Source organism: Palaemon carinicauda, chromosome 12 (assembly GCF_036898095.1).
Source record: "Palaemon carinicauda isolate YSFRI2023 chromosome 12, ASM3689809v2, whole genome shotgun sequence".
Taxonomy (NCBI): Eukaryota; Metazoa; Arthropoda; class Malacostraca; order Decapoda; family Palaemonidae; genus Palaemon; species Palaemon carinicauda.
Genome location: NC_090736.1, coordinates 3,851,921 through 3,872,529, shown reverse-complemented (window position 1 = coordinate 3,872,529; position 20,609 = coordinate 3,851,921). Strand labels below are relative to the sequence as shown.

General features: G+C 37.7%; 1 pseudogene; it reads right to left on the bottom strand.

The window, feature by feature from the left end:
- Positions 1–458: 458 nt before the first annotated feature.
- The window catches only part of LOC137650460 (cell adhesion molecule 2-like), a 40,731-nt pseudogene continuing 20,580 nt past the window's right edge, over positions 459–20,609 (bottom strand).

Genomic DNA, 20,609 nt, shown 5'->3' with positions numbered 1-20,609 from the left:
GTCTTTGAAATTATTTCATTACTGCTGAGATTCTGACAGAATCAAAAGCTCTCTCATAGTCTTATACTCTGCTGATTTTTTCCATTACCTGTTTAATGACTTGGATATGGTCAATTGTTGAATACCCAATTCTAAAGCCTGCCTGCTCTCTTGGTTGATTAATGTCTAGCTGTGTTTCTGTTTCGCCTTGTATGTATGTATGTATGTATGCATGTATGCATGTATGTATGTATGTATGTATGTATGTATGTATGTATGTATGTATGTATGCAGTTACACCACTGACACCTTAACTGTGTAGTTTCCGTCCAATTTTGGATTAGGATTATCGTCGAGAGCCTTGAATCTAGATAAACTGATTTTCATAAAACTTTATGAAGAGGTTAGGATAAATAAAACTCAAATATCTACTGAATATGATTATTAGCTAACAAAATGATAATGACCTGCGGAAAATAAAAAGTTTTAAAAAGGATTATCTGGATATAGGTGTTATTTCAGTACTCAATTGTAATTTTCATTTGTTCATAAATGGAAATTATATAGAATATCTCGAAAGTATTTGAAATGTTTATTGGACACATTTATCTGACATTGTTTAATGTTGAACTGAAATTCTCCCAGAGTTCTTTTTCATCATATTCTTTCCCCATTTGAAGATACAAACTTTGTCAACACATTATTTATATTTTGTGAAGATAAATTTCTCTTCGCTATGTAATCTAAATAAGCTATGTAGCTAGTCATTAAGTTACAGTATACATTTACATATACATTATAATATACATTTTGAAATACATACACGTATGCACATATACACACAATTACTCTCATAATAAATACTTCTATCATTGTTCTAATGGGATATTTTCACTCCAAAACAATATCATATTTCATTCGGGAAAACTGAACTCTCGATAACTCATTGAAATAACAACAACTTATCTTTTCAACTTTCAAGTCACTGGAAAATATTTCTGAATTTTTATATAGATGAGATTAACTTTCTTCACTAATTCGTCTTCTTGCTTCGTCCAAAAAATCACACCTTTATATATTTGTTTTTATTTTCACTAGCTTTGTATAGCAAAAGTTAGCACAGCATCATCAGTAGGTTAAGTTTCTCCTTATTCGAAGGGACATTCCTTCGCCTATTTCGTCAATAGTTATATATATTTCCTTACTTTACACACGAGGCTGTTTTTTATTCGTTTTCTTCCTGTTTCGTCCAAAACAAAAACACCTTTATATATTTCATTTTAATCTCCACTAGCTTTGTATAGCGAAAGTTTGTACAGCATCATCAGTGAGTTAAGTTTTTCTTTCTTATTCACTCTCTGGAATTTTCTATGCTCTCACGTATAAATTTAGACATTCCCTTTCCTCCATCAATAAGTAAAAGAGATCCATAATCCTCACCTTTGTACATTTCATACCCTCTTGCCATCTTCCATTATAACATTAGCACAACCTTAGGAATCCACAAAGTTATCATAGCACGTCACTACTAAGAAATTATAGTAGCTTCTAAAATATGGACAACTGCATTTTTTGGTTATCTAGCATCAACTAACAAACTGACATAAAGGTATACCTACGGGACAGCACCGTAGGGCGGGGCTTAAGAAATCCTGGAACTATGAAGGATGGGACTTTTCACTGGAATTATACAGTAGGATACATTCTCTCTGGCTCTTTGCGTCACCCTAGACCTAAAACGGCCTAATTTGAGAAGTATGGCCCTATTTTATCAAATCGCCCTGTGATCTATGTTTATTTCACTCGTTAGTTTTATTTGTCTTATTCGTCTTCTTTCTAGTAGAGATTAGTTAGAGATGTGGCTAGTAGGATCAGTGGACACCATAGATTGCTCTGCTTCGGGACGCTTTCGGAGCCTGGAATAATGTAAGCAGAAATGTTAGTTTGCTTTCTATAAATGTGTAATCCTACACACACACACACACACACACACATATATATATATATATATATATATATATATATATATATATATATATATATATATATATATATATATATGCAATATACAAATGTGTATATATATATATATATATATATATATATATATATATATATATATATATATATATATACACACACAATTATATATTGTATATGTGCATATATGTACATCAGAATGCATTTTGAACAAAGATTACCTAAGAAAAATGAGATACGTGTAGACTCGTTATAGATACGCATACATATTCAATTTTAGTTCCCAAATAATTTTCCTTAACCTTATATGTAAAAAAAGCGTTCCTTTATTGTGACAGACTTGATTTTTCTCGATTTCTTCGTCATTAACCTAAAATATGTTTATAACAGTGTTTGAATTCAATACGAAATATTTGGGTAGCAAGGGACAGTGACAGGTAAATGTCCTAGAGACTGACCACCCTCTCCACCCAAGCTAGGACCAAGGGGGACAAGGCAATGGCTACTGATGACTCAGCAGGTAGACCTATGGGCTCCCCCAAATTAAGAATGGTGAGTAGACACTACAGGAAACTATCGACTTTGACCCCCCAGATGCTGAAGCCTTGATGAGGATGGGGGGCTTAGGGACTAGCAGTTGGGCTCTAATGAACAATGGGAACTACTTCCCCACTGGACCTCGGTGCCCAACTGTTGATCCAACTAAATTAGTCAGCACTTTCTCTCCGTTCCTTTGATTACTTCTTATTTTCTCCCATCTCTTCCTCTTGGGCATGAACTTGTTGACGACTTTAGCTTGTACGACTTAGGTTTTGACTGCTGCTTTGGATTTGACGCAGGGTGGGATGGATGTCATGCCATCTCAACCTGTACAAATTTAGACGCCATCACCCTCTGGCAGACCCCATTGGGTGCAGACTAAGTCTGTTAAGAGTCGGGCTCCAATGATCCGGTTTTAAGTCACCCATATTTGCGGGTAATGGGTGACGCTAGGCATTGGAGTCGTCGGTGGGAGGGGCTAACTACCCCCACTGACCAGTGTACGCCCACCTTAAGAGAGGCAGCCCCTCTCTAATAGAGGACTGGTCCCCGCTGAAGCCTCTTCTCGTGTTGGGCCACATGGGATAGGAGGACTGAAATCCTCTGATAAGAGGTGGATAACCCGGCTTGCTTCTACTCCTAAAACTAAACCCTCTGTTGACGACCCGGAAACTCTAAAGGACCATGCTACTTATGTTCAAAAACAAAGTAATTTGGGTGACATGGAGAATTTGCGAATCCTTCACATCACTCAGATCCCCATTGAAACCAATTACGATGTTCTATATAAATTATTTCAATGTTATGGTCACATCAGGGAAATTAGGATGAGGCTTGAAGGTGACAAATGGGATTCATGGATATCATTTGATAACCATGATGAAGCATTCAAAGCTATCAATGATATCATAAATATTAAAATCAGTAATTTGAATTTCAAGGGTGCTCTTTGCGATCGGGTACCCAAGAATCTGGATGTATATAGGCCTGCAGATTGGATTGATAAAAGTATAGAGGTAGTTGTACCTTCCCAGAGAAAGCCAAAACCACCAAAGTGGCTTATTGCTCAATCAAAAGGGAGTACTGGAAATTATTTCAAAATATGTAAATTTCTTCAAAAGAAAGTAGGTACTATCGCACCAGGAGATATATCTCGGTTTGGAAAGAACAGTTTCCTAATAAATGCCAAATCAGAAACTCAATCGGTTATACTTTCCAATTTAAATACAGATAACGAAGACATAAAGCTGGATGTGAAACCCCATCTAAACTTCAGTTATGGAAGGGGAGTAGTTTTTAATAGAGACTTATATGAATTCACAGAAGAGGAGATATTGGCCATGTGTCCTTTAACTGTGTGGAAAGTGCATAAAGTCCCTGGAACGTCAATGATTATCATGACTTTCCAGGATGCTGATGTGCCTTTCCACATTTACATAGAGAATGAACGAATTAAAGTGCGAACTTTTAAGCAGAAGCCGCTGCAATGTTTTAATTGCTATAGATATGGGCATCCATCTAAAGTATGTAAGAATGATAAAATGTGTAGTACATGCTCTAATGTTTACCATGGAGACTGTACACTAGAGGCCAATTGTATAAACTGCAATTTGAATCACAAATCTACGGATAGGAACTGCCAGCAATATAAATTAGAAGAGGCTGCTCTCAATAAATCCAGTATTGAACACATAAGTGTGGGGCATGCCAAGAGACTATTGAGTAAATCAGCAAGTTATGCAAAAGTATTGAAATCCGGAGAAAAAATGAGGCAGGAGACATCCAGCCCACCTAATACTGCCTCTATTCCCCAGAAAAGAAATTTGCCATCTTCTGATAGAATTCTAGAGGATAAGGCAAGAATATCACGTAAGACCTTTCTCACCTCTAGTAAACCTTTGTCCCCCACTACAAAGGATAATTCTAACCTCTCTCAGGCTATATCTTTGCCTGATTTGATGGAGGTTCCACATGAAACAGAATTATCAGGTGCGCCTGTAGTGGGGAAAGCATCAAAACCTAATAAATCACCACCTGTCAATAGGAAAAGAGAGAGACCTCCATCTCTCTCACCCCCATCCATTAAAAACACAAAAGTTATGTCATCAAATAAATATGATGTTTTGCCTGTTGATATTTCAGATCAACAGGAAAACTTCTTGAATCAATCAAAAATTCAAGTGGAGATCCACCATCCCCCACAAGAAATAGGTAACAACAACACTGAAAAGGCTAATATAAAACCTAATTTATCAAGACCCAAACTTAAGAAGCCTACAGAAAATATTGTCAAATCAAAAACTGTCAATGGGAAGACCTCATCAAAGATGTCTTCCAGAAAATAATACATAGTTTTTTCATCCATTTTGCAATGGAATTGTCAGGGTTTGAGGGCCAAATATGAAGAACTTAAGCTCTTAATTCACGAGCATTCCCCCATAATTGTATGTCTCCAGGAGAGCAAGCTTGATGCTAATACCCCTTGTCCTCGCGAATATATTAGTTATAGGACACCTTATGATCACGGAGTAGGGAGCCATGGCGGAAGTCTCGTGTACATTCGTCGAGATGTTCCCCAAATACCTATATCTATACGTACAACCCTGCAGGCAGTTGTTGTACAAATTGATATAGGGAGAAAATATACAATATGCTCTCTGTACTTACCTCCAAATGATGATATTTTATATGATGATTTAGCAGAGGTCATTCAACAACTCCCTCAACCTTTTCTCTTACTGAGAGATATGAATGGTAGACATCCTTTATGGGGTGATGTTTTGGCCAACACAAGGGGCAATATTATCTCATCAATTGTGGAGAATGAGGATGTGGGACTCCTTAATACAGGAGAGCCCACACACTTCCATGTTCAGACAGGTACTTTGTCATGCATTGACCTTTCAATTGCAAGCTCTAACTGCCTTCTTGATTTTGATTGGAGGACATTAGACGATTGGCATACTAGTGATCATGCACCAATCATTATAAACACCAACAAGGATCCGCCTTTGCAAAGATCGCCACGTTGGAATCTAGACAAGGCAGACTGGGTTAAATTTTGTGAGCTAAGTGAAATCGAAGGGAGAGCAGAACAGTTTGAAAGTGTTGATGATGCCATAGACCTACTGAATGGAACTCTTCATACAGCAGGAGTCAATTCAATTCCCAAAACAACAGGGTTATTCAAACGACGACCAGTCCCGTGGTGGTCTTCAGAACTAACTGCACTCCACAGAGCCACAAGAAGATCTCTAACACGATTGCGTAGACGCAGAACTGATGAGAATTTAATTATGTACAAGAAATGTAGAGCACAGTTCCGTCGTGCCATGAAAGAAGCAAGGCGCCAGTCATGGATGTCTTTTGTTTCCTCCATTAACAGTAGAACACCACCATCTTCTGTGTGGAGGAAAGTAAAAAAGATAGCTGGCAAATTCACCCCCAACCCACCACCAGTGTTGAGGGTGAATGGCCAGTATGTAACTGAAGCAAATGAAGTTAGCAATGCCCTGGCTAATCATTTTTCAAATGTATCTAGCAAGTGTGAAGGAGCCCCTGGTCACCAGTATAGGAGCACTGAAGAAAAGAAAATTTAAAATTTTGCAACAAGAAGGGAAGAGTCGTATAATTCTCCTTTCACTGAAAGAGAATTTGATTCCGCACTTGCTCATTGCAATGATACAGCCCCTGGACCCGATGGAATTCCATATGCAATGATTAAACATGTACATTTTAATACAAAGCTATTTATTTTAAGTATTATTAATAGAATATGGCATGATCATAGTTACCCAAGTGTTTGGGAACTAGCCATTATTTTAGCTTTTTTAAAACCCGGTAAAGACAAGTTTTTAGCAGCAAACTATCGTCCTATTGCATTGACATCTTGTTTATGTAAAATCATGGAGAAGATGGTCAATGCAAGGCTGATATGGTACCTTGAAAAAAAAGGTATTTTATCACCGATTCAATGTGGATTCCGAAAAAGGCACTCAACGACTGATGTGTTGATACGACTTGAGTCTTCTATTTGTGAAGCCTTTGCTTCCAAACAGCACCATGTTACAGTATTTTTTGACCTTGAAAAGGCATATGATACCACATGGAGATATGGTATTCTTAAAACCATTCATGAATTGGGATTGAGAGGAGTGCCACTATTTATTCAGGCATTTCTTTCACGTAGAGTTTTTCAAGTGAGAGTGGGGGAAACTCTATCAGAGAGTAAGTGCCAGGAAGAAGGAGTTCCTCAGGGTAGTGTGCTGAGTGTAACCCTTTTTGCACTAGCAATTAATGGGATATCCTCAGCCATTCCCCAGGATGTTCTCTCAACATTATTTGTGGATGATCTCTCAATATCATTTGCTGGCACTAGAATGGCAATGGTTGAGAGAAAAATCCAACTCTCTATTGATAAAATTATCCAGTGGGCTGACATGAATGGATTTAAGTTCTCGACAAGTAAAACTACCATTGTCCATTTTTGTCGTATCCGGGGGTTACATCCAGACCCGGATATATACATTAAAGGTCAACGGATACCATGTGTATCGGAAACCAAATTTTTAGGTTTGATATTTGACTGTAGACTTACATGGGTTTCTCACCTAAAAGCGCTAAAAGCTAAATGTGTTGAAGCTCTGAATATCTTAAAAGTATTGGCCCATACATCATGGGGGGCAGACCGCAATACTATTTTAAAATTATAAAAGGCCTTGATTTTTTCCAAAATTAGTTATGGTTGTGAGGTATATTCCTCAGCCACCCCAAGCCGGTTAAAAATATTAGACTCGATACATCATGCAGGTATTAGATTATCTACTGGAGCTTTTAAAACCTCGCCTATCCCAAGTCTCCTTGTTGATGCTGGAGAGTTACCTCTAGACCTTTACCGAATGTCTTCCATTCTTCGGTATTGGTTTAGATTGCAAAGACTCCCTAGCTCTCTAGCCTTTCAGACTGCAAGCCTTGTAAGACACGCATCATACTTTGAGTTGCACCCAAAATCTCCTCAACCTTATGGCTTTCGGGTGAAACGATTATTAAATAGTCTGGATATAATTAGAAATAAGGTACTTCCATTCAAGGTATCATCAACGCCTCCATGGAAGTTACCAGAGATATCTTTTTGTAAATATTTTATTGGAGATAAGAAGAATATGTCAGACCTAGAAGCCAGGTCTCTTTTTAATGAACATGTTAAAGAACATAGAGGATCAACTTTTATCTATACTGATGGCTCCAAATCTGATGCTGGCGTTGGATTTGGAGTACATAGTAATGGTTTTAATTGTAGAGGTGCACTTCCTCTGACCGCTTCCATATTTACTGCCGAACTGTATGGCATATTAACCACTATTGAGAAAATAGCGTTGGAGAAGGAGGGTAATTTTACAATTTTTAGTGATGCAAGGAGTGTCCTTCAAGCTATGGAAGTTTTTAATTCTAATAACCCTCTAGTTTTAAAGATTTTAGAATGGCTTTTCCTTATTGGACGGAGAGGTATAACAGTTCAATTTTGTTGGGTTCCAGCACATGTAGGTGTGTCTGGGAATGAGAAGGTAGATTCACTGGCTAAGGAGGCTGCATCCGAGTTGCTGCCAAGAAGGTATCCCATTCCCTGTAATGATTTCTTACCTGACATTAAGAAATTGGTTTGCAATAAATGGCAACAGCAATGGGATAGTCAAGATGGCAATAAAATGAGGGAAGTAACAAATGACATATCTCCTTGGAGGTATAATATGATGCCCCGAAAATAGGAGACTTCTCTTTGTCGTCTCCGTATTGGTCACACTCGGTTGACACATGAGTTTCTGCTGAGGGGCCAACACCAACCGTATTGTGACAACTGTTTGGTACCTCTAACAGTAAGGCATTTGTTGACCGAATGCCCCAATTATAACAACTTAAGGAATAGATATTTGTTTGAGGCTCGAGGTGAGGGTGGCAGGTTCATCCTTGCCAAGATTCTTGGAAATGATGTGTCCTACCATGCAAGTGGCATTTTTAGATTTATTTCAGAAGCAGGTCTTCTGAAAAATATTTAACTTTTATGACATTCAATTTTTTATGATTTTAATTGAATACTCTTTAATTTTTTATTTTGTTTCATTTTTTATTTTTGTATACATAAATTAAATGTTACCGGCGTCAATGACCTTAGATGTCAGGATGCCTGAAAACTTTAAATCATTCATTCATTCATATCGACTTTGAGCGGGATTCGAACCCCAGTCTGGCGAGCGACAGGCAGGGACGCATCCATAATGCCTCCACAAGTCAAGATCAGTTGTTGTTGCCCCTCCCTTTCTACCTCCTACTGTGCTTCATTTCCAAAACTAGTGAAGTAAGGTTCGTAGTTTCCTTCCAAAATATTGACAATAAATAGCATTGGCGAAGTAAGATTCGTAGTTTCCTTCCAGAATACTGACAATAAATAGCATTGGCGAAGTAAGGTTCGTAGTTTCCTTCCAGAATACTGACAATAGATATCATTGGCGAAGTAAGGTTCGTAGTTTCCTTCCAGAATACTGACAATAGATAGCATTGGCGAAGTGAGGTTCGTAGTTTCCTTCCAGAATACTGACAATAAATAGCATTGGCGAAGTAAGGTTCGTAGTTTCCTTCCAGAATACTGACAATAAATAGCATTGGCTAAGTGAGGTTCGTAGTATCCTTCCAGAATACTGACAATAAATAGCATTGGCAAAGTAAGGTTCGTAGTTTTCTTCCAGAATACTGACAATAAATAGCATTGGCAAAGTAAGACAATAAATAGCATTGGCGAAGTAAGACAATGAATAGCATTGGCGAAGTAAGATTCGTAGTTTTCTTCCAGAATACTGACAATAAATAGCATTGGCGAAGTAAGGTTCGTAGTTTCCTTCCAGAATACTGACAATAAATAGCATTGGCGAAGTAAGGTTCGTAGTTTCCTTCCAGAATACTGACAATAAATAGCATTGGCGAAGTAAGGTTCGTAGTTTCCTTCCAGAATACTGACAATAAATAGCATTGGCGAAGTAAGATTCGTAGTTTCCTTCCAGAATACTGACAATAAATAGCATTGGCGAAGCAAGATTCGTAGTTTCCTTCCAGAATACTGACAATAAATAGCATTGGCGAAGTAAGACAATAAATAGCATTGGCAAAGTAAGATTCGTAGTTTTCTTCCAGAATACTGACAATAAATAGCATTGGCGAAGTAAGGTTCGTAGTTTCCTTCCAGAATTCTGACAATAAATAGCATTGGCGAAGTAAGATTCGTAGTTTTCTTCCAGAATACTGACAATAAATAGCATTGGCGAAGTACGGTTCGTAGTTTCCTTCCAGAATACTGACAATAAATAGCATTGGCGAAGTAAGGTTCGTAGTTTCCTTCCAGAATACTGACAATAAATAGCATTGGCGAAGTAAGGTTCGTAGTTTTCTTCCAGAATACTGACAATAAATAGCATTGGCGAAGTAAGACAATAAATAGCATTGGCGAAGTAAGATTCGTAGTTTTCTTCCAGAATACTGACCATAAATAGCATTGGCGAAGTAAGGTTCGTAGTTTCCTTCCAGAATTCTGACAATAAATAGCATTGGCGAAGTAAGATTCGTAGTTTTCTTCCAGAATACTGACAATAAATAGCATTGGCGAAGTACGGTTCGTAGTTTCCTTCCAGAATACTGACAATAAATAGCATTGGCGAAGTAAGGTTCGTAGTTTCCTTCCAGAATACTGACAATAAATAGCATTGGCGAAGTAAGGTTCGTAGTTTCCTTCCAGAATACTGACAATAAATAGCATTGGCGAAGTACGGTTCGTAGTTTCCTTCCAGAATACTGACAATAAAAAGCATTGGCGAAGTACGATTCGTAGTTTCCTTCCAGAATACTGACAATAGATAGCATTGGCGAAGTAAGGTTCGTAGTTTCCTTCCAGAATTCCCTCTTAATGAGAGAATGCCTTGATGAAGTCATTAAGCTTCAGCACGGCATTTAATTCCCGTGCTGAAACTTGGTGACGGGCAAGAGGGCTCTCGAACTTGGGGAAATTGCTCCCCCAGTTCGAATCTAAATTTCTCTCTTTTACCTTTTACCTTTTTCTCTTTCTCAATACTACTTCAACTTTATCCTAATTTCACAAACTTTCTTTAGTCTTGCTTTCCAAACTCTATGAGAAAAATTTCCCTCATTATATGTGTGTATATATTATGTACATATTTATTTATTTATTTTTTTTTTTCTTTTCTCCTATGGCTTGGATGTTTTCACATCCATTGTAGCCCCGGCGGGGATGTTCATACATCCTTTATTGCTGCCTGCTTTGATGAGTGGGAGGAGGTATCGCGGTTGGGAGGTGTTTGCATTCAAAGCTATATATGAGAGTATTGGATGATTTCAGCCATCCCGAAGATGGTTTGGACCTTTTTGGCGGAACTATTCTCAAGTGTTGGGTCTTCGGAATCCAGGGGGATCCAATGCTTGGGGTAGGACTCTCGGCTTTTGGCCGGAAGCCCGTCATTATAGATATGGGGAGGATGATTCCATAATTTCTTGGTCTCAGTCCTAACAGGCGGGTTCAGCTTACACCTGTGCCTCTATATCTGTTTTGATGCTATCCTTCGGGTAGGGTATGGAGTGGACCATCTGGGAAGTATACTCTCATTGTGCCGATAGTAGAGAGTGCAAATTTCCTTTCCGACGCGTGATGGCCTAACATTCTCGAGCAGGTACATCAAACTAACTCTTTTCCCTCTCTTTACTATTATGGATTCTTTAAGGAACGAACCCCCATCCCCTGGATACGCTGACTCTCCCCCAGCACTGTTGACGACCTCTGCTAATGTGATAAGGGATAGCTCTGTTGATGACCTCGGAACGGGAAAGGACCATTCCACTGATATTTCTAAATCGAGTAATTTGGGTAACACGAGGAAACTTCGAATCCTCCATGTTACACAAATTTCAATAGAAACAAATTATGATGATCTATGTAAAGCATTTGAATGCTATGGATGCATAAAAGAAATAAGGATGAAACTTGAAGCTGAAACTTGGGATTCATGGATATCTTATAGTAGTTATGACGAAGCATTTAGTGCAATAAGTAATTTGAATAATATTAAAATTAATAACTTGAATGTCGCGGCTACTCTCTGCGATAATGTACCAAAAGATTTAGATGTGTACAGGCCTGCCGATTGGTTGGAAAAAGGCACAGATTTAGTCATGCCCTCCCAGAGAAATCCAAAACCACCGATGTGGCTTATAGCTGAATCAAAGGGTGTTACAGGGAATTATTTTAAAATATGCAAATTGATTCAGAAAAAAGTAGGAACTATTGCACCAGGCGATATATCTCGTTTCGGAAAAAATAGTTTCCTTATCCATGCCAAATCCAGTACACAGTCGGTAATATTGTCCAATATGAAAATAAATAATGATGACATTAAGTTAGATGTCAAACCCCACCTAAATTTTAGCTACGGAAGGGGCGTAGTTTTTAACAGAGACCTATATGATTTTACAGAGGAGGAGATACTGGCCATGTGTCCATTAAATGTTTGGAAAGTTCATAAAGTCCCAGGTACATCAATGATAATCCTTACGTTCCAGGATGCTGATGTACCTTTTCATATTATTATCGAGAACGAAAGGATTAAAGTAAGACCCTTCAAGCAGAAGCCATTGCAATGCTTTAATTGTTTTAAATTTGGGCACCCGTCCAAAGTTTGCAAAAATGAGAAGATGTGTGGTATTTGCTCCAAATTTTACCATGGAGAGTGTGCACTTGGAGCCAGGTGTTTAAATTGCAGCTCGAATCACAAATCCACAGACAAGATTTGCGAGCTATATAAGTTGGAGGAAGCTGCCCTCAACAAATCAAACTTAGAACACATAAGTGTGACCCATGCCAAAAGACTATTAAATAAATCAAATACATATGCTAAGGCATTAAAATCAAACCAACCTAGCACTGCCAATAGCTCAAAAAAAAGTATACTATCTGACAAAATGTCAAATAACGAGGTAACCTTATCACCTCCTGAGGCTTTACCACGGTGTATTAACACTAGGTCATTGCCCATTGCTGTACAGCCTTCAGCCGCCATTACAAAAAGTAATACAAACCTCTGTCAGGCCATGTCCTTGCCTGATCTGATGGAGGTTCCACTTAAGACTAACTTACCTGATGCACCTGTTGTGGGAAAGGTGCAAAAACCTCGAATCCCACCATCTATTAATCGCAAAAGAGAGAGACCTCCATCTCTCTCTCCACCCTCCATTAGAAACGTTAAGGTTATGACATCAAATAAATTTGATGTTTTGTCTGTTGATGTTTCTAATGAACCAGAAGATGGACTGAATAAATCAGAAATTCAAGTTGAGGTCCACCATCCACCTCAACAAATAGATAAAAAGAATACAAAGAAAAACACCAACGTTAAACCCAACATAACAAGACCACCTCTGAAGAAACATACTGGTAATAATGTTACATTAAAAACTGCTAATGGGAAGACCTCATCCAAGATGTCTTCCAGAAATAATCCATAGTTTTCTCCTCCATTTTGCAATGGAACTGTCAGGGTTTGAGGGCGAAATATGAAGAACTTAAGCTCCTAATTCATGAGCATTCCCCCATAATTGTATGTCTACAGGAAAGTATGCTTGATTCTAACACTCCTAGTCCTCGAGAGTATGTTAGCTATAGAACACTTTATAATCAACAAGCAGGGAGCCATGGCGGAAGTCTCATGTACATTCATCGAGATGTTCCCCAAATACCCATGTCTATACGTACAACCCTGCAGGCAGATGTTGTACAAATTGATATAGGGAGAAAATATACAATATGCTCTCTGTACTTACCTCCAAATGATAATATTTTATATGATGATTTAGCAGAGGTCATTCAACAACTCCCTCAACCTTTTCTCTTACTGGGAGATATGAATGGTAGACATCCTTTATGGGGTGATGTTTTGGCCAACACAAGGGACAATATTATCTCATCAATTGTGGAGAATGAGGATGTGGGGCTCCTTAATACAGGAGAGCCCACACACTTTCATGTTCAGACAGGTACTTTGTCATGCATTGACCTTTCAATTGCAAGCTCTAACTGCCTTCTTGATTTTGATTGGAGGACATTAGATGATTGGCATACTAGTGATCATGCACCAATCATTATAAACACCAACAAGGATCCGCCTTTGCAAAGATCGCCACGTTGGAATCTAGACAAGGCAGACTGGGTTAAATTTTGTGAGCTAAGTGAAATCGAAGGGAGAGCAGAACAGTTTGAAAGTGTTGATGATGCCATAGACCTACTGAATGGAACTCTTCATACAGCAGGAGTCAATTCAATTCCCAAAACAACAGGGTTATTCAAACGACGACCAGTCCCGTGGTGGTCTTCAGAACTAACTGCACTCCACAGAGCCACAAGAAGATCTCTAACACGATTGCGTAGACGCAGAACTGATGAGAATTTAATAATGTACAAGAAATGTAGAGCACAGTTCCGTCGTGCCATGAAAGAAGCAAGGCGCCAGTCATGGATGTCTTTTGTTTCCTCTATTAACAGTAGAACACCACCATCTTCTGTGTGGAGGAAAGTAAAAAAGATAGCTGGCAAATTCACCCCCAACCCACCACCAGTGTTGAAGGTGAATGGCCAGTATGTAACTGAAGCAAATGAAGTTAGCAATGCCCTGGCTAATCATTTTTCAAATGTATCCAGCAAGTGTGAAGGAGCCCCTGGTCACCAGTATAGGAGCACTGAAGAAAAGAAAATTTAAAATTTTGCAACAAGAAGGGAAGAGTCGTATAATTCTCCTTTCACTGAAAGAGAATTTGATTCCGCACTTGCTCATTGCAACGATACGGCCCCTGGACCCGATGGAATTCCATATGCAATGATTAAACATGTACATTTTAATACAAAGCTATTTATTTTAAGCATTATTAATAGAATATGGCATGATCGTAGCTACCCAATTGTTTGGGAACTAGCCATTATTTTAGCCTTTTTAAAACCCGGTAAAGACAAGTTTTTAGCAGCAAACTATCGTCCTATTGCATTGACATCTTGTTTATGTAAAATCATGGAGAAGATGGTCAATGCAAGGCTGATATGGTACCTTGAAAAGAAAGGTATTTTATCACCGATTCAATGTGGATTCCGAAAAATGTACTCAACGACTGATGTGTTGATACGACTTGAGTCATCTATTTGTGAAGCCTTTGCTTCCAAACAGCACCATGTTACAGTATTTTTTGACCTTGAAAAGGCATATGATACCACATGGAGATATGGTATTCTTAAAACCATTCATGAATTGGGATTGAGAGGAGAGCTGCCACTATTTATTCAGGCATTTCTTTCACGTAGAGTTTTTCAAGTGAGAGTGGGGGAAACTCTATCAGAGAGTAAGTGCCAGGAAGAAGGAGTTCCTCAGGGTAGTTTCTGAGTGTAACCCTTTTTGCACTAGCAATTAATGGGATATCCTCAGCCATTCCCCGGGATGTTCTCTCAACACTATTTGTGGATGATCTCTCAATATCATTTGCTGGCACTAGAATGGCAATGGTTGAGAGAAAAATCCAACTCTCTATTGATAAAATTATCCAGTGGGCTGACATGAATGGATTTAAGTTCTCGACAAGTAAAACTACCATTGTCCATTTTTGTCGTATCCGGGGAGTACATCCAGACCCGGATATATACATTAAAGGTCAACGGATACCATGTGTATCGGAAACCAAATTTTTAGGTTTGATATTTGACTGTAGACTTACATGGGTTTCTCACCTAAAAGCGCTAAAAGCTAAATGTGTTGAAGCTCTGAATATCTTAAAAGTATTGTCCCATACATCATGGGGGGCAGACCGCAATACTATTTTAAAATTATACAAGGCCTTGATTTTTTCCAAAATTAGTTATGGTTGTGAGGTATATTCTTCAGCCACCCCAAGCCGGTTAAAAATATTAGACTCGATACATCATGCAGGTATTAGATTATCTACTGGAGCTTTTAAAACCTCGCCTATCCCAAGTCTCCTTGTTGATGCTGGAGAGTTACCTCTAGACCTTTACCGAATGTCTTCCATTCTTCGGTATTGGTTTAGATTGCAAAGACTCCCTAGCTCTCTAGCCTTTCAGACTGCAACCCTTGTAAGACACGCATCATACTTTGAGTTGCACCCAAAATCTCCTCAACCTTATGGCTTTCGGGTGAAACGATTTTTAAATAGTCTGGATATAATTAGAAATAAGGTACTTCCATTCAAGGTATCATCAACGCCTCCATGGAAGTTACCAGAGATATCTTTTTGTAAATACTTTATTGGAGTTAAGAAAAATATGACTGACTTAGAATCCAGGTCTCTTTTTATGGAACATGTCGAAGAACATAGGGGATCGACTTTTATATATACTGATGGCTCCAAATCTGATGCTGGCGTTGGATTTGGAGTACATAGTAATGATTTTAATTGTAGAGGTGCACTTCCTCTAACAGCTTCCATATTTACTGCCGAACTGTATGGCATATTAACCGCTATTGAGAAAATAGCTTTGGAAAAGGAGGGTAATTTTACAATTTTTAGTGATGCAAGGAGTGTTCTTCAAGCTTTAGAAGTTTTTAATTCTAGTAAACCTCTAGTTTTAAAGATTTTAGAATGGCTTTTTATTATTGGACGGAAAGGTATAACTGTTCGATTTTGTTGGGTTCCAGCACATGTAGGTGTGTCTGGGAATGAGAAGGCAGATTTACTGGCGAAGAATGCGGCATCCGAGTTGCTACCAAGGAGGTATCCCATTCCATGTAACGATCTCCTACCTTACATCAAGAAATTGGTTTGTGATAAATGGCAACAGCACTGGGACAGTCAAGACGGCAATAAAATGAGGGAAGTAACAAATATCATATCACCTTGGAGGTATAACATGATTCCCCGAAAATGGGAGACGACTCTTTGTCGTCTCCGTATTGGTCACACACGGTTGACACACGAGTTTCTGCTGAAGGGCCAACACCAACCGTATTGCGAGGACTGCTTAGTACCTTTAACAGTGAGGCATTTGTTGACCGAATGCCCTAATTTTACTAACTTAAGAAATAGATATCTGTTTGAGGCTCGAGGTGAGGATGGCAGGTTTATCCTTGCCAAGATTCTTGGACATGATGTGTCTTACTATGCGAGCGGAATTTTTAGATTTATTTCAGAAGCAGGTCTTCTGAAAACTATTTAACTATTTTAATGACTTCTTAATTTTTATGGTTTTAATCGAATTCTCTTTTAATTTTCATATACAGTAAATGGTATCGGCGTCAATGACCTTAGATGTCAGGATGCCAGAAAACTTTCAATCAATCAATCAATCCTTCCAGAATTCTGACAATAGATAGCATTGGCGAAGTAAGGTTCGTAGTTTCCTTCCAGAATACTGACAATAGATAGCATTGGCGAAGTAAGGTTCGTAGTTTCCTTCCAGAATACTGACAATAGATAGCATTGGCGAAGTAAGGTTCGTAGTTTCCTTCCAGAATACTGACAATAGATAGCATTGGCGAAGTAAGGTTCGTAGTTTCCTTCCAGAATACTGACAATAGATAGCATTGGGGAAGTAAGGTTCGTAGTTTCCTTCCAGAATACTGACAATAGATAGCATTGGCGAAGTAGGGTTCGTAGTTTCCTTCCAGAATACTGACAATAAATAGCATTGGCGAAGTAAGGTTCGTAGTTTTCTTCCAGAATACTGACAATAAATAGCATTGGCGAAGTAAGACAATAAATAGCATTGGCGAAGTAAGATTCGTAGTTTTCTTCCAGAATACTGACAATAAATAGCATTGGCGAAGTAAGGTTCGTAGTTTTCTTCCAGAATACTGACAATAAATAGCATTGGCGAAGTAAGGTTCGTAGTTTCCTTCCAGAATACTGACAATAGATAGCATTGGTGAAGTAAGATTCGTAGTTTCCTTCCAGAATACTGACAATAAATAGCATTGGCGAAGTAAGGTTCGTAGTTTCCTTCCAGAATACTGACAATAGATAGCATTGGCGAAGTAAGATTCGTAGTTTCCTTCCAGAATACTGACAATAGATAGCATTGGCGAAGTAAGGTTCGTAGTTTCCTTCCAGAATACTGACAATAGATAGCATTGGCGAAGTAAGGCTCGTAGTTTCCTTTCAGAATACTGACAATAAATAGCATTGGCGAAGTAAGATTCGTAGTTTCTTTCCAAAATACTGACAATAAATAGCATTGGTGAAGTAAGGTTCGTAGTTTCTTTCCAAAATACTGACAATAAATAGCATTGGTGAAGTAGGCTTCGTAGTTTCCTTCCAAAATATTGACAATAGATAGCATTGGCGAAGTAAGGTTTGTAGTTTCTTTCCAAAATATTGACAATAAGTAGCATTGATGAAGTAGGGCTCGTAGTTTCCTTCCAAAATATTGACAACAAATAGCATTGGCTAATTAAGGTTCGTAGTTTCTTTCCAAAATATTCACAATAAGTAGCATTGACGAAGTAGGGTTCGTAGTTTCCTTCCAAATTATTGACAATAAATAGCATTGGCGAAGTAAGGTTTGTAGTTTCTTTCCAAAATATTGACAATAAATAGCATTGGCGAAGAAAGGTTCGTAGGTTCCTTCAAAATATTGACATTAAATAGCATTGGCGAATTAAGGTTCGTAGTTTCTTTCCAAAATATTCACAATAAGTAGCATTGACGAAGTAGGGTTCGTAGTTTCCTTCCAAAATATTGACAATAAATAGCATGGGTGAAGTAAGGTTTGTAGTTTCTTTCCAAAATATTGACAATAAATAGCATTGGTGAAGTAAGGTTCGTAGGTTCCTTCAAAATATTGACAATAAATAGCATTGACGAATTAAGGTTGTTAGTTTCTTTCCAAAATATTGACAATAAATAGCATTGACGAAGTAGGATTCGTAGTTTCCTTCCAAAATATTGACAATAAATAGCATTGGCGAAGTAAGGTTTGTAGTTTCTTTCCAAAATATTCACAATTAGTAGCATTGACGAAGTAGGGTTCGTAGTTTCCTTCAAAATTATTGACCATAAATAGCATTGGCGAAGTAAAGTTTGTAGTTTATTTCCAAAATATTGACAATAAATAGCATTGGCGAATTAAGGTTCGTAGTTTCTTTCCAAAATATTCACAATAAGTAGCATTGACGAAGTAGGGTTCGTAGTTTCTTTCCAAAATATTGACAATAAATAGCATTGGCGAAGTAAGGTTCGTAGTTTTCTTCCAGAATTCTGACAATAAATAGCATTGGCGAAGTAAGGTTCGTAGTTTCCTTCCAGAATTCTGACAATAAATAGCATTGGCGAAGTAAGGTTCGTAGTTTTCTTCCAGAATACTGACAATAAATAGCATTGGCGAAGTAAGGTTCGTAGTTTTCTTCCAGAATACTGACAATAAATAGCATTGGCGAAGTAAGGTTCGTAGTTTCCTTCCAGAATACTGACAATAAATAGCATTGGCGAAGTAAGGTTCGTAGTTTTCTTCCAGAATACTGACAATAGATAGCATTGGCGAAGTAAGGTTCGTAGTTTCCTTCCAGAATACTGACAATAAATAGCATTGGTGAAGTAAGGTTCGTAGTTTCTTTCCAAAATACTGACAATAAATAGCATTGACGAAGTAGGGTTCGTAGTTTCCTTCCAAAATATTGACAATAGATAGCATTGGCGAAGTAAGGTTTGTAGTTTCTTTCCAAAATATTGACAATAAATAGCATTGGCGAAGTAAGGTTTGTAGTTTCTTTCCAAAATATTGACAATAAGTAGCATTGATGAAGTAGGGCTCGTAGTTTCCTTCCAAAATATTGACAACAAATAGCATTGGCTAATTAAGGTTCGTAGTTTCTTTCCAAAATATTCACAATAAGTAGCATTGACGAAGCAGGGTTCGTAGTTTCCTTCCAAAATATTGACAATAAATAGCATTGGCGAAGTAAAGTTTGTAGTTTATTTCCAAAATATTGACAATAAATAGCATTGGCGAAGTAAGGTTCGTAGGTTCCTTCAAAATATTGACAATAAATAGCATTGGCGAATTAAGGTTCGTAGTTTCTTTCCAAAATATTCACAATAAGTAGCATTGACGAAGTAGGGTTCGTAGTTTCCTTCCAAAATATTGACAATAAATAGCATTGGCGAAGTAAGGTTTGTAGTTTCTTTCCAAAATATTGACAATAAATAGCATTGGCGAAGTAAGGTTCGTAGGTTCCTTCAAAATATTGACAATAAATAGCATTGACGAATTAAGGTTTGTAGTTTTTTTCCAAAATATTGACAATAAATAGCATTGACGAAGTAGGGTTCGTAGTTTCCTTCCAAGATATTGACAATAAATAGCATTGGCGAAGTAAGGTTTGTAGTTTCTTTCCAAAATATTCACAATTAGTAGCATTGACGAAGTAGGGTTCGTAGTTTCCTTCAAAAATATTGACCATAAATAGCATTGGCGAAGTAAAGTTTGTAGTTTATTTCCAAAATATTGACAATAAATAGCATTGGCGAATTAAGGTTCGTAGTTTCTTTCCAAAATATTCACAATAAGTAGCATTGACGAAGTAGGGTTCGTAGTTTCTTTCCAAAATATTGACAATAAATAGCATTGGCGAAGTAAGGTTTGTAGTTTCTTTCCAAAATATTCACAATTAGTAGCATTGACGAAGTAGGGTTCGTAGTTTCCTTCAAAAATATTGACCATAAATAGCATTGGCGAAGTAAAGTTTGTAGTTTATTTCCAAAATATTGACAATAAATAGCATTGGCGAAGTAAGGTTCGTAGGTTCCTTCAAAATATTGACAATAAATAGCATTGGCGAATTAAGGTTTGTAGTTTCTTTCCAAAATATTCACAATTAGTAGCATTGACGAAGTAGGGTTCGTAGTTTCCTTCCAAAATATTGACAATAAATAGCATTGGCGAAGTAAGGTTTGTAGTTTCTTTCCAAAATATTGACAATAAATAGCATTGGCGAAGTAAGGTTCGTAGGTTCCTTCAAAATATTGACAATAAATAGCATTGGCGAATTAAGGTTTGTAGTTTCTTTCCAAAA